The 13659-nt window shown below is 45.0% G+C and overlaps 1 protein-coding gene across 1 annotated transcript in view; it reads right to left on the minus strand.

Moving 5' to 3' along the window:
* LOC126092595 (protein croquemort-like) overlaps positions 1-13659 on the minus strand; it is a 233621-nt gene that overhangs the window by 133734 nt on the left and 86228 nt on the right. The window lies entirely within an intron of this gene.

Genomic DNA, 13659 nt, shown 5'->3' on the forward strand with positions numbered 1-13659 from the left:
CCATTGTAGTGTTGGGCAGCGGCAGCTGGATGTGAACAGCGCGTAGCGTTGCGCAGTTGGAGGTGAGCCGCCAGCAGTGGTGGATGTGGGAAATGAGATGGCGGATTTTTGAGTACAGAATGGATATTATGAACTGCTATGTATATTATGCTTTTTCAACATTATTAAGGTAAATACATAGTTTGTTCTCTATTAAAATCTTTCATTTGCTAACTATCCCTATCAGTAGTTAGTGACTTCCGTAGTTTGAATCTTTTATTTAGCTGGCAGTAGTGGCGCTCGCTGTATTGCAGTAGTTCCAGTAACGAAGATTTTTGGTGAGGTAATGATTTGTGAAACGTACAGGTTAATGTTAGTCAGGGCCATTCCTTTGTAGGGATTTCTGAAAGTCAGATTGCGTTGCGCTAAAAAATATTGTGTGTCAGTTTAAGCACAGTCATGTATAAATTGTTCAAAGGGGACGTTTCAAATAGAACACCAGATATTAGGAAGTGGTAATATTGACTAATCAGAATTTAAAAAAAAGTTCGAATGTGTGTGAATACCTAAGGGACCAAACTGCTCAGGTCATCGGTCCCTAGACTTACACACTACTTAAACTAAGTTATGCTAAGAACAACACACACACACACACACACACACCTATGCCCGAGGGAGGACACGAACCTCCGGCGGGTGGGGTCGTGCAGTCGGTGACATGGCGCTCAAACCGCGCGGCCACTCCGCTCGGCTTAATCCGAATAAAACATTCTGTATGGAATTTAAATGAAAACCCATGCTGCTTGACAGAGCATGTGTGAACGATGCGGGAGACCCGCTCCGCCGTATTAGGTAAGGTCCTAATGGAGATGGTTTGCCATTGCCTTTCTCCGATCTTAATGGAGATGAATGATGATGAAGACGACACAACAACACCCACTCATCTCGGTGCAGGTGAAAATGCCCGACCCCGTCGGGAATCGAACCCGGGACCCCGTGCTCGGGAAGCGAGAATGCTACCGCGAGACCACGAGCGGCGGACTGTATAACAAACCTTTAATCTTTATTCATTACAGAGATACAGCTGCTTACGGAGAGAAGTTTTCATTTCGCAGGTTGGTACTCCTGTTGCTACGGGTTTTTTCACCGACTGGGGGTGTGTGTGTAATCTCACGATGATATCGAATTTAAACTGACCAGAACAGTTGTCGCTCACTCGGGTCAGCTTCTGCCAGACATCATGTTATGAATTTGCATATATGAATTTTCAAAACCCGAATGAGAGTCAGTGTGATATAGTACAATGAGAGTAGTGTTCGCATTATTTCTGTGAATGTACTGGGAGTAAAAAATAATAATAATAAAACAAAATATATTTGGTTCTGAACCGATAAAGAAAAAATGGAAGGGTGTCGAAAGAAATTGCGCTGTTTGGTGATGACCTCTAAGTGTGGCTGGTTTTCTCTCCTCGCAATGGACATTCTGGAAAGAAGTTGCGGTATTCCTTACAGTAGTGATTTTCAACGTTTCTGGGACAGTTACCGTTAGATATCAGCCAACACACCCAATTTTAGCACCTGAATAAACCTTGCACCGAAAAAGTAAACAAACAGTTTACCTCGTTTATGATTAAAATGACGAAAGTGAGTTCCATCAAATGAAACTCACAGAGAAAAATCGAGTCTATGATAATATTATTTCCAACCTCTTTTTAATAATCAGTTTAGTATCCGCCGATGCACGTTTGTCGGAAGCTCACTTTAACTCCTCTGAATTGTGAGGAGCAGACTGCGTATTCTCAAGGTTGGTTGATTTGGGGAGGGGGGGGGACCAAATAGAGAGGTCATTGGTCCCATCGTGTTAGAGAAGAATGAGGAAGGAAGTGGGTTGTACCCTTTCAAAGGAACTATACCGTTTTAGGGAAATCACGGAAAACGTAAATCAGGATGGCCGAACGCGGGATTGAACCGTCGTTCTCCCGAAGGCGAGCACAGTGTGTTAACCACTGCGCCACCTCGGTCGGAGTTTTCTTAAGGTTGCATAGTCTTCTCCAACCCTTTGTGAAAATCGTGAACGTTCTGTTTTACGAAAACATGTTATTAGACTACTGCCATCGCTGAATTTTGTTCTAGCTCGAATTTCAATTGTTGAAAATAGCATTATCACCTTCTCTGAACACAGGCACTTTTTCTTCGATTTCCCGATAAAGGAAATAAATTGCTACATGCTAAAACTGCAGCACAATGAATACCGCATGCAACAAATATCAGACTGGCATAAAGTAACCAGCATGCAACATCCCGGTATTCCGGTGCAACCGCAAAAGCAGATACGAGTGTAGCTACTCCTATCTAGGTTCTGTATATGTTGTTGTTGTTGTGGTCTTCAGTCCTGAGACTGGTTTGATGCAGCTCTCCATGCTACTCTATCCTGTGCAAGCTTCTTCATCTCCCAGTAATTACTGCAACCTACATCCTTCTGTATCTGTTTAGTGTATTCATCTCTTGGTCTCCCTCTACGAGTTTTACCCTCCACGCTGTCTTCCAATACTAAACTGGTGAACCCTTGATGCCTCAGAACATGTCCTACCAACCGGTCCCTTCTTCTAGTCAAGTTGTGCCACAAACTTCCCTTTTCCCCAATCCTATTCAATACCTCCTCATTAGTTATATGATCTACACATCTAATATTCAGCATTCTTCTGTAGCACCACATTTCGAAAGCTTCTTGTCCAAACTAGTTACCGTCCATGTTTCACTTCCATACATGGCTACACTCCATACAAATACTTTCAGAAATGACTTCCTGACACTTAAATCTATACTCGATGTTAACAAATTTCTCTTCTTCAGAAACGCTTTCCTTGCCATTGCCAGTCTACATTTTATATGCTCTCTACTTCGACCATCATCAGTTATTTTGCTCCTCAAATAGCAAAACTCCTTTACTACTTTAAGTGTCTCATCTCCTAATCTAATTCCCTCAGCATCACCCGACTTAATTCTACTACATTCCATTATCCTCGTTTAGCTTTTGTTGATGTTCATCTTATATCCTCCTTTCAAGACACTATTCATTCCGTTCAACTACTCTTCTAAGTCCTTTGCTGTCTCTGGCAGAATTACAATGTCATCGGCGAACCTCAATGTTTTTATTTCATCTCCATGGATTTTAATACCTACTCCGAATTTTTCTTTTGTTTCCTTTACAGCTCGCTCAATATACAGATTGAATAACATCGGGGAGAGGCTACAACCCTGTCTCACTCCCTTCCCAACCACTGCTTCCCTTTCATGTCCCTCGACTCTTATAACTGCCATCTGGTTTCTGTATAAATTGTAAGTAGCCTTTCGCTCCCTGTATTTTCACCCGTGCCACCTTGAGAATTTGAAAGAGAGTATTCCAGTCAACATTGTCAAAATCTTTCTTTAAGTCTACAAATGCTAGAAACGTAGTTTTGCCTTTCCTTCATCTATTTTCTAAGATAAGTTGCAGGGTCAGTATTGCCTCACTTATTCCAACATTTCTACGGAATCCAAAGTGATCTTCCCAGAGGCGGTCTTCTACCAGTTTTTCCGTTCGTATTTTGCAGCCGTTACGTATTAAACTGATAGTTCGGTAATTTTCACATCTGTCAACACCTGCTTTCTTTGGGATTGGAAATGTTATATTCTTCTTGAAGTCTGAGGGTATTTCGCCTGTCTCATACATCTTGCTTACCAGATGAAAGAGTTCTGTCAGGGCTGGCTCTCCCAAGCTCTAACGGAATGTTATCTACTCCTGGGGCCTCGTGTCGCCTTCCCTATGTGCGGTGTAAATCTTCGATACTGTTCTTTTTGAAACACCTAACACTTCGTCTCCCTTGGTTACGGATGCACCCACCACACGAGCACCGACACTTGCCCTCGTTAGACTGCAGTAAGCTGCGATGTCGTGCATTCACAAGTAAACAGAACACTGTGTAAGTAGGCTGTTTATGTTTTCTTATTGGTAACGCCACGTAGCGCTCTGTATGAAAATCACTGGCTGTGCTGTGTGCAGTCTGTGGTCAGTTTGCATTGTTGTCTGCCATTGTAGTGTTGGGCAGCGGCAGCTGGATGTGAACAGCGCGTAGCGTTGGCAGTTGGAGGTGAGCCGCCAGCAGTGGTGGATGTGGGGAGAGAGATGGCGGAGTTTTGAAATTTGTTATACTGGATATTATGAACTGCTATATATATTATGACTATTAAGGTAAATACATTGTTTGTTCTCTATTAAAATCTTTCATTTGCTAACTATGCCTATCATAGTTAGTGCCTTCAGTAGTTTGAATCTTTTATTTAGCTGGCAGTAGTGGCGCTCGCTGTATTGCGGTAGTTCGAGTAACGAAGATTTTTGGTGAGGTAAGTGATTTGTGAAAGGTACAGGTTAATGTTAGTCAGGGCCATTCCTTTGTAGGGATTTCTGAAAGTCAGATTGCGTTGCGCTAAAAATATTGTTTGTCAGTTTAAGCACAGTCGTATATAATTTTTTTTAAGGGGACGTTACAACTGTTGCGACACTTGCGCCGCGCCCTGTAGCCGTGCGGTCTGGGGCGCATTGCCACGGTTCGCGCGGCTCCCCCCGTGGGATGTTCGAGTCCTCCCTCGGGCATGGGTGTTGTGTGTTGTTCTTGGCGTAACTTAGTCAGATTAAGTGGCGTGTAAACCTAGGGACCGATAACCTCAGCAGTTTGGTCCGACAGGAACTTATCACAAACTTTCAAATTTTCTGAAACTTGCAACGTACTGCGGACATTACACAGGTACCGCTCGTGCTCAAATTACAGCAGTACTCACTGCAGGCTTGGCTAGCACACGCACTTACGTTCAAGCAGGCACTTCTCGCGGATTTTCCGTATTTTTCTCCAACTCGTGTACCGTCTTGTGAAATAGGATGAACCTTTTTGAAACACTATTTCTTACGCCGTTTTATCGTGTACACAACAGTAACAATGAGCATTGGCTCGTTTAAAGCATGTGCGTTACCAGTAACAGTGTCAAAAATTTTAATTTCGGGAGCAGTGTTTTTTTTTTTAAAATCTTTATTATCAAAACCATTATAATTATACAAATTAACCCACTACCTTACTTCATTAGTGGGTCCTAACATTTATACATTTATATTAAAATGTTGCAGCTAGTTTAGTTTTAGTTGGTGAGCTACAGTTAATATTAGTAACAATGGGCATCTAATATCTACATATACTATTTATACCTAATTCCTATGACTAATTTAATTTATATATGTATTCTGCAGCGTCACATGTGTGCTAGTAAAGATATAAACCTACTTGCACTTGCCTTGCTCTTCGAGCTAATCCCGAAGAGCATGCCCCTGGCACTGGGCAGGCCTCGATGTTTATTCGCTGCAGTCCCTATCTTAATTTCCTATAACTAAGTCCTACAAACTAACTTATCCTACGTCAAATCCGGTGTGTGTCACGATCGGTGGTTGTTCCCTACTCCCCCTAGTCCTGCACGTGGCGGATTCCAACTTAGATGTAGTCGGCCAGTCCACGCACAGGTGGCATGGGAATAGGGCTCCTGGACGCAATAGGTGGTTATTGTATCTCACCTAAATAGTCAATTAGAACTTTTCGAGATACCTTGTTAGCCAAGGTGTTTAAGGTCTGAAATGTTTCCTCTTGTCTGAGTAGTTGGTATGTGTCGCGGTTGGGTAGTCTGTCTCGTAGTGTGTTGGCAACATCATTGAAGAGGGGACATTCGTAAACTACATGCTCGGGTGTACCCTCCGGATCACCACAGTCACACGCTGGTGTTGCCCTCTTCCCAAATCGACATAAATAAGTCGGGTAGGGTGCGTGGCCAGTGAGAAAGTGGATCAGCCCTCGCGTAGGCTCGAAGTACTTCAGTCCAAGTCGTTCCCTGACATCAGGTAGGAACTGGAAGGTTCTTCGTCCCGTCTCTTCTGCCTCCCCAGTCTCCTGCCAGAGCTCCTCCCCTCTTTTCCTTATCTCTCTCATATCCCCCACTCTAATACCCATAATATCAGCAATCTTCTCATAATTTCCCTTCTTGGCCCAATATCACGCCACCTGCTCTCTTATCTTTATGTCCAGGGGGCAGAGCCCCATTATGACTAATAGCCCCCCCCCCCCCCGGAGATGTTCTATAGGCACCTACTGCTCTTAATACCATGCTTCTCTGGACCCTTCTCACGGCCATGGCGGGCACAACCCTCGTGAGCCTGTGCGCCCAGACTCCCGAGCCATAGCCCACAACTGAGGTTAAGATACTATTGTGATAGAGTCTGATTAAGTCTGGAGGAAGATGGAATCTTTTGTGGCCTATTGAAATGAGATTATTTAATATCTGAAGGGCTCTCTGGGTGACAGTATCAGTGTGTTTTCCGAAGTTCCACCTCTCATCAATGATAACTCCCAGGTAGCGTGTCTCTCGTCGTCGGAGAACTGGTGAACCGTCTATTCTTACTGTCGGGTTTCTGATGAGATGTCCTTTTAGTAGTAGATAGGTGGATTTACTGGGTGAAATCGTCATTTTAGTCGTGTGGCACGAGACTAGAGCAGTGCTGTTTGTTCAACGGCAGTATTTGTTGAAACTTCCTGGCAGATTAAAACTGTGTGCCGGAGCGAGACTCGAACTCAGGATCTTTGCCTTTCGCGGGCAAGTGCTTTAGCATCTGAGCTACACAAACACGACTTACAACCCGTCCTCACACCTTTACTTCCGTTAGTACCTTCCAAACTTCACGGAAGCTCTCCCGCGAACCTTGCAGAACAAGCACTCCTGGAAGAAAGGATATTGCCGAGACATGACTTAGCTACAACCTGGGGGATGTTTTCAGAATGAGATTTTCACTCTGCAGCAGAGTCTGCGCTGATACGAAACTTCCTGGCAGAGGAGGACGGGGCGTGAGTCGTGCTTGGGTAGCTCAGACGGTAGAGCACTTGCCCGCGAAAGGCAAAGGTCCCGAGTTCGAGTCTCGGTGCGGCACACAGTTTTAATCTGCCAGGAAGTTTCACATCAGCGCACACTCCGCTGCAGAGTGAAAATCTCATTGTGGCAGTGTTTGTTGTTAACTGTTTGTCAGGTATTCGTGAAATTCCATAGCCACTGGACATAAAATCTTTAATAAGATATAGCTGATACGAAATGACAAATTGGATTATCCATGTTAATGAACTGAGTACGAGTTGGGTGGGGGGGGAAGGAGCTTTACAAATTCATCCGTCACTGAAGCAGATCCAAACGAAAAGGAATCAAATAAGAAGTCCCTTGTTCAATACAAACAGAAGATACTAGCGCTGCAATCAGGCATGCCGGTTCCGGAAACATAGCGAGTTGTTTTGACCTTGTGACGCGAGGGGAAACGTACCAGCGGCCGCACACAATGAGCCTTCCGTGACCGCGCTGCACGTCAGCAGGGCCATTGCTTCTGGAACACGAGAACGTGTTCGTCTGCTAACGACATTTTCAACTGTACGTTCGCATTTCATTGTGGGCGTTAGCTAATACAACACTGAACACAAATTCTGACTAAGTCATGGTGCATTGCCAATGGGTTTCAAAAATGGTTCAAATGGCTCTAAGCACTATGGGACTTAACACCTGAGGTCATCAGTCCCCTAGACTTAGAACAACGTAAACCTAACTAACCTAAGGACGTCACACACATCCACGCCCGAGGCAGGATTCGAACCTGCGACCGTAGCAGCCGCGTGGTTCCGGACTGAAGCGCCTAGAACCGCTCGGCCACAACGGTAGGCGCCAATGGGTTTATTAATAGCCAAATTCAGTCGATTTCTGAATTATACACTGCCGGAAAAAAAATTCAACACCCAAAAGGGCTGTGTACAGTGGCTCCAGAGTATAATCTGTGCATACTGAGGGGTTGTAGTGTTAGTGATTCATTTTGGCACTGTTTCAAACAGTTAGTTCATGACATAAGTTCATGGCTTGTAGACAATAAACTAACGCTAAATCTCAGTAAGACTCAGTTTTTACAGTTCCCAACACACAATTCGACAAAGCCGACTTTTTAATTTCAGAGAATGGGCCTATGATTAGTGAAACTGAACAGTTCAAATTTGCAGGTGTTCAGATAGATAGTATACAGTCATGGAAAGCGCACATTCAGGATCTCGTTCATAGACTTAAGGTTGCCATTTTTCAAGAATTAGCAGCTTTCATTCAATACTAAGCAGAAATCTGCATTTGCATCGCACTTCCATGACTCTTGTGCAGAAAGGTGCGCAGTACGTATACCGCTGCATCCATTTCCAATAAGCTACCACAAGAATTCAAAAATCTTAGCTATAATCCACGCGCTTTCATATCGAAGCTGAAGAGTTTCCTCATGGGTCGCCCTTTCTATTCTGTCGAAGAGTTCCTTGAAAAATTAAGCTGATTCCTACGTCATATTGTTGATTGCGTTTATTTAAACTTATGGCTTGTCTTTTTTTGGGTGCATAAACATTTTATTTTATCTGTTACTACTTTTATGTTTTAATTTCATGTGCTGACACGTTACGCGACCTTGCAGATTTTCTCCTCAGTTTGGTCCTACGGAACTAGACGCGTAAAATAAAAATAAAATAAAAAATAAATACGTAAGAATATAAAATGAAGACAAGCTTACTTTGTAATAGGTTGTAATGAAAGATGAAAGTCAGTTCGGATGTTGCTGCGATGTAGTAAATACACTGATGGAGTCAAAACATAATGACCGTGTGTTTAATAGCAAGCTGGTCCACATCTGGAACGAAATACAGTAGGTTTTGGACAAGTACTTGCTAGGTTCCCGGAGGCCTACGCACTGGCCGCGCAATTCCCGTAAACTGCGGGCCGGTGGTTTCTGGGTGGAGCTGGAGCCCGATACGTCCCACATGGGTTCCATCGCGTTCGCATCAGGAGAACCTGGTGGCCGAGGCAAGGACGCTACTTCACCACTGTGCTCCTGAAACCACTGCAACACGAGTCTGGTTTAGTGAGCCTGACAGTTATCCTGCTGGAAGATCTCAGCGCCGTCGGAGAAGACATCAAGCGTGAAAAGACGCAAGTGGTCCGTAATAATGTTCCGTACTTTACTGTTGCCATCTTGCCTCGAATTACTGACACAGGTCCTATGGGAGCAAAGGTGAATGTCCTCCGCAGCATAATGCTGCTGCCATCGGCTTGCGTCCGCGACGCAGAGCGTGTTGTAGGCGGTCGACCACCTGGATGGCGGCGTATCCTTGCACGACCGTCAACCTGGTGTAAGCAGAACAGACAACACTTTTCCATTAATCCGTGGTCCAGTTTTGATAACCCCTTGTCCAATGCAGTTGTAGATGTCGACGTCGCTGGGTCAAGACGGCAACACGTAGGGATAGTCTGCAGTGGAGGTGGACGTTCATCAATGTACGAGGAACGCTATCCTGCTACACATTGGACACATAGCAGTTCGGATTCGCATTGCAGCTCATGGGATCCAATTATTAACTTGAGGTCGGCCGGAGTTCAGCACACTTGTACTGCTCTCAGAAAGTTGTATTTAAGTAATGACAAAAGCAGTCTGATATCTTTCTGCGTGCCCAGAGAAATGGACACTGAAGAGCCAAAGAAAGTGGTACACCTGCCGAATATCGCGTAGGGCGCCCGCTAGTACGCAGAAGTGCCGCAGTACGACGTGGCATGGACTCGACTAATGTCTCAAGTAATGCTGGAGGGAATTCACACCATGAATCCTGCAGGGCTGTCCATAAATCCGCAAGAGTACGAGCGAGTGGAGATCTCTTCTTAACAGCACGTTGCAAGGCATGCCAGATATGCTCAATAATAATGTCGCATTGCCATGCTGGAGTTGTCCAAGTCCGTAGGACTGCACAATGGGCATGAATGGATCTATGTGATTAGACAGGATGCTTACGTACGTGTCAGCTGACAGTCGTATCTAGACGTATCAGGGGCCCCATATCACTCCAACTGCACACGCCCCACACCATTACAGACCCTCTACCAGCTTGAACAGTCCCCTGTTGACATACAGGGTCCGTGGATTCATGATGTTTCCATACACGTACGCGTTCATCCGCTCGATACAATTTGAAACGAGACTCATCTGTTGAAGGAACATGTTTCCAGTCATTAACAGTCTATTGTCGGTGTTGACGAGCCCAGGCGAGGCATAAAGCTTTGTGTCATGCAGTCATCAAGGGTACACGAGTTGGCCTTCGGCTCAGAAAGCCCATATCGATGATGTTCTGTTGAATGGTTCGCAAGCTGACACTTATTGATGGCCCATCATTGAAATCTGCAGCAATTTGCGGAAGGGTTGCACTTCTGCCACGTTGAACGATTCTCTTCAGTCGGGATTGGTCCCGTTCTTGGAGGATCTTTCCGGCCGCAGCGATGTCGGACCAGTTTGTTTGGCGCTTCGATGTAGTACGTAACGTTGGGAGATCCGTATGTATGTTTACAGGCGGCGCGGCTGTCTGCAGGCCAGAAAACTGCAGCAAAATGCAGGAAGGCCTGCAGAGGATCCGCGGTACGTGCAGGTGGTCGTATCTCATCCGGATATAAATAAATGTAGTCTATTGTGCATAAACAGGCGAATGAATGCACCAATGATTGTTTACAGTAATGACGATAAATAACTGGAAACAGTAGCAACTATAAAATGTAAAGCAATAATTGTCTGGAGCGACCTAAACCAGAATGGCTACATGAAGGTAACTGAAGGAAAAGCAGACTCCAGGCTGAGATTTATTGGAAGAATCTTAAGGATATGTAATTAATCCACGAAAGAAGTGGCTCATAAAATACTCGTTCGAAATATTCTTGAGTATAGCTCATTAGTCTGGACCCTTACCAGGTCGGATTAGCAGAAAAGAGGGACAAGATCCAACGAAGGGAGGCGCGTTTCGTCACGTGATCGTGTAGTGAGCGCGGGGGCGGTACGGTGACGCTCAGCTAGCTCCTGCAGTAGACGCTAGGAGAGCGGCGCTGGGCAAACCGCGGAAGTGTGCTGTTGAAATTTCGAGAGCGTACCTTCCAGCAGGCGTCGGACGACATATTACTTTCTCTCACATACGTTTAGCGAAATGAAGGCAACGAGAAAACGAGAGGAATCAGAGCGTATATACCTGCAGACAGCCCGCGTTCGAGTGCCCCGTTCGCGAATGGGACAGGGCAGGTAAGTATTGCAGATGTGTCAGAAGTACCCTTTGCCGTTCACCGTAAAGCGGAGTTTGGAGCATAGATGTAGATGTAAATGCAAGGAGCGAGGCGACGTACACGGAATTCCGGATCTGCAAGATTCCGTAAGATTTTTGGAGCTTGTGACTATGACATAGTATTGTAGGGTTAACAAATGTAAGAGGATGATGGAAGAATGCAGTTTTCAATTTCGTCTAGTTGTTATTTTTAGTCATTTTAGTTTGTTAGGCAAGTTGTAGGAGATGGAGGCATCTTCGTTGAGGATCAAAGTCTCGATGCTCAAAGCTAAGCACATATTATTTATTTGCTTCTGAAAGTGTGTGCTAAGAACTAGTCCTTGATTTAAGGAAACAAGAGCTCTCCATTATAATTAAAATGGGGATAAAAATGTTTCCACAATGCATGATGAGATGATGGTGATGTGAGTTATTCCGTGGCGTTTGACAGTAAAAGTGAGGATTTCTGACATTACCTCAGAGGAAAGGATTTGGATGTAGATGCCGAACTGGACGTGTGTGTGAGAGATAGAACTGATGGATAGGTTCAAGGATTTTACGTGAAAAATAAGGTGATTTGTGAATGTGAGAAAGAACTGATGGATAGATTTTTGGAGATGAGAGATATTCGTAGTTACTTAACGAAACTTGAAGTCTTCATCTGGGACAGCAGAGTACACTACATTTGGTAAGACAGGTGACTTACAGAGATGGTTTCATTGCCTAGAAGGAGATGACGATTGCTATACTATGCCAGAGTCATCAGGGATGATGGGAGCGATGTGGAGAAGGGATTCAACTTTACAGGAAAATATGAGACAGTGTAGGAATTTGAGGAGGTGATACTAGATACGACTGTGCGAGAGTTATCGAATATGAAAAGCAAGGCGGAGTGCGTATCGTTCATCGCATTGAAAGTGGTGGTAAAGGTTGATAGCCGGCCGTACTGGCCGTGCGGTTCTAGGCGCTACAGTCCGGAACCGAGCGACCGCTACGGTCGCAGGTTCGAATCCTGCCTCGGGCATGGATGTGTGTGATGTTCTTAGGTTAGTTAGGTTTAATTAGTTCTAAGTTCTAGGCGACTGATGACCTCAGAAGTTAAGTCGCATAGTGCTCAGACCCATTTGAACCATTTTTGAAAGGTTGGTAAGAGAGGAGATAGGGCAGATGAGAGTCTTAGACGTATGAATGATGCTCGTGGAATATGGCCCCAATGTTGGACCGGTTAATAATTGTCTACTGTCATCTTTGTTTCCGATACTTAGCAGATTGGCATAGTACGAGGTGCATTCAAGTTCTAAGGCCTCCGATTTTTTTATAATTAACTACTCATCAGAAATCGATGAAACTGGCGTTACTTCTCGACGTAATCGCCCTGCAGACGTACACATTTTTCACAACGCTGACGCCATGACTCCATGGCAGCAGCGAAGGCTTCTTTAGGAGTATGTTTTGACCACTGGAAAATCGCTGAGGCAATAGCAGCACGGCTGGTGAATGTGCGGCCATGGAGAGTGTCTTTCATTGTTGGAAAAAGCCAAAAGTCACTAGGAGCCAGGTCAGGTGAGTAGGGAGCATGAGGAATCACTTCAAAGTTGTTATCACGAAGAAACTATTGCGTAACGTTAGCTCGATGTGCGGCTGCGTTGTCTTGGCGAAACAGCACACGCGCAGCCCTTACCGGATGTTTTTGCTGCAGTGCAGGAAGGAATTTGTTCTTCAAAACATTTTCGTAGGATTCACCTGTTACCGTAGTGCCCTTTGGAACGCAATGGGTAAGGATTACGCCCTCGCTGTCCCAGAACATGGACACCATCATGTTTTCAGCACTGGCGGTTACCCGAAATTTTTTTTGTGGCGGTGAATCTGTGTGATTCCACTGAGTTGACTGGCGCTTTGTTTCTGAATTGGAAAATGGCATCCAAGTCTCATCCATTGTCACAACCGACGAAAAGAAAGTCCCATTCATACTGTCGTTGTGCGTCAACATTGCTTGGCAACATGCCACACGGGCAGCCAAGTGGTCGTCTGTCAGTATTCGTGGCACCCACCTGGATGACACTTTTCGCATTTTCAGGTCGTCATGCAGGATTGTGTGCACAGAACCCACAGAAATGCCAACTCTGGAGGCGATCTGTTTAACAGTCATTCGGCGATCCCCCAAAATCATCCTCTCCACTTTCTCGATCACGTCGTCAGACCAGCTTGTGCGAGCCCGAGGTTGTTTCGGTTTGTTGTCACACGATGTTCTGCCTTCATTAAACTGTCGCACCCACGAACGCACTTTCGTCACATCCATAACTCCATCACCACATGTCTCCTTCAACTGTCGATGAATTTCAATTGGTTTCACACCACGCAAATTCAGAAAACGAATGATTGCACGCTGTTCAAGTAAGGAAAACGTCGCAATTTTAAGTATTTTAAACAGTTCTCATTCTCGCCGCTGGCGGTAAAATTCCATCTGCCGTACGGTGCTGCCATCT

This window comes from Schistocerca cancellata, chromosome 7, assembly GCF_023864275.1.
Source record: "Schistocerca cancellata isolate TAMUIC-IGC-003103 chromosome 7, iqSchCanc2.1, whole genome shotgun sequence".
Lineage (NCBI taxonomy): Eukaryota > Metazoa > Arthropoda > Insecta > Orthoptera > Acrididae > Schistocerca > Schistocerca cancellata.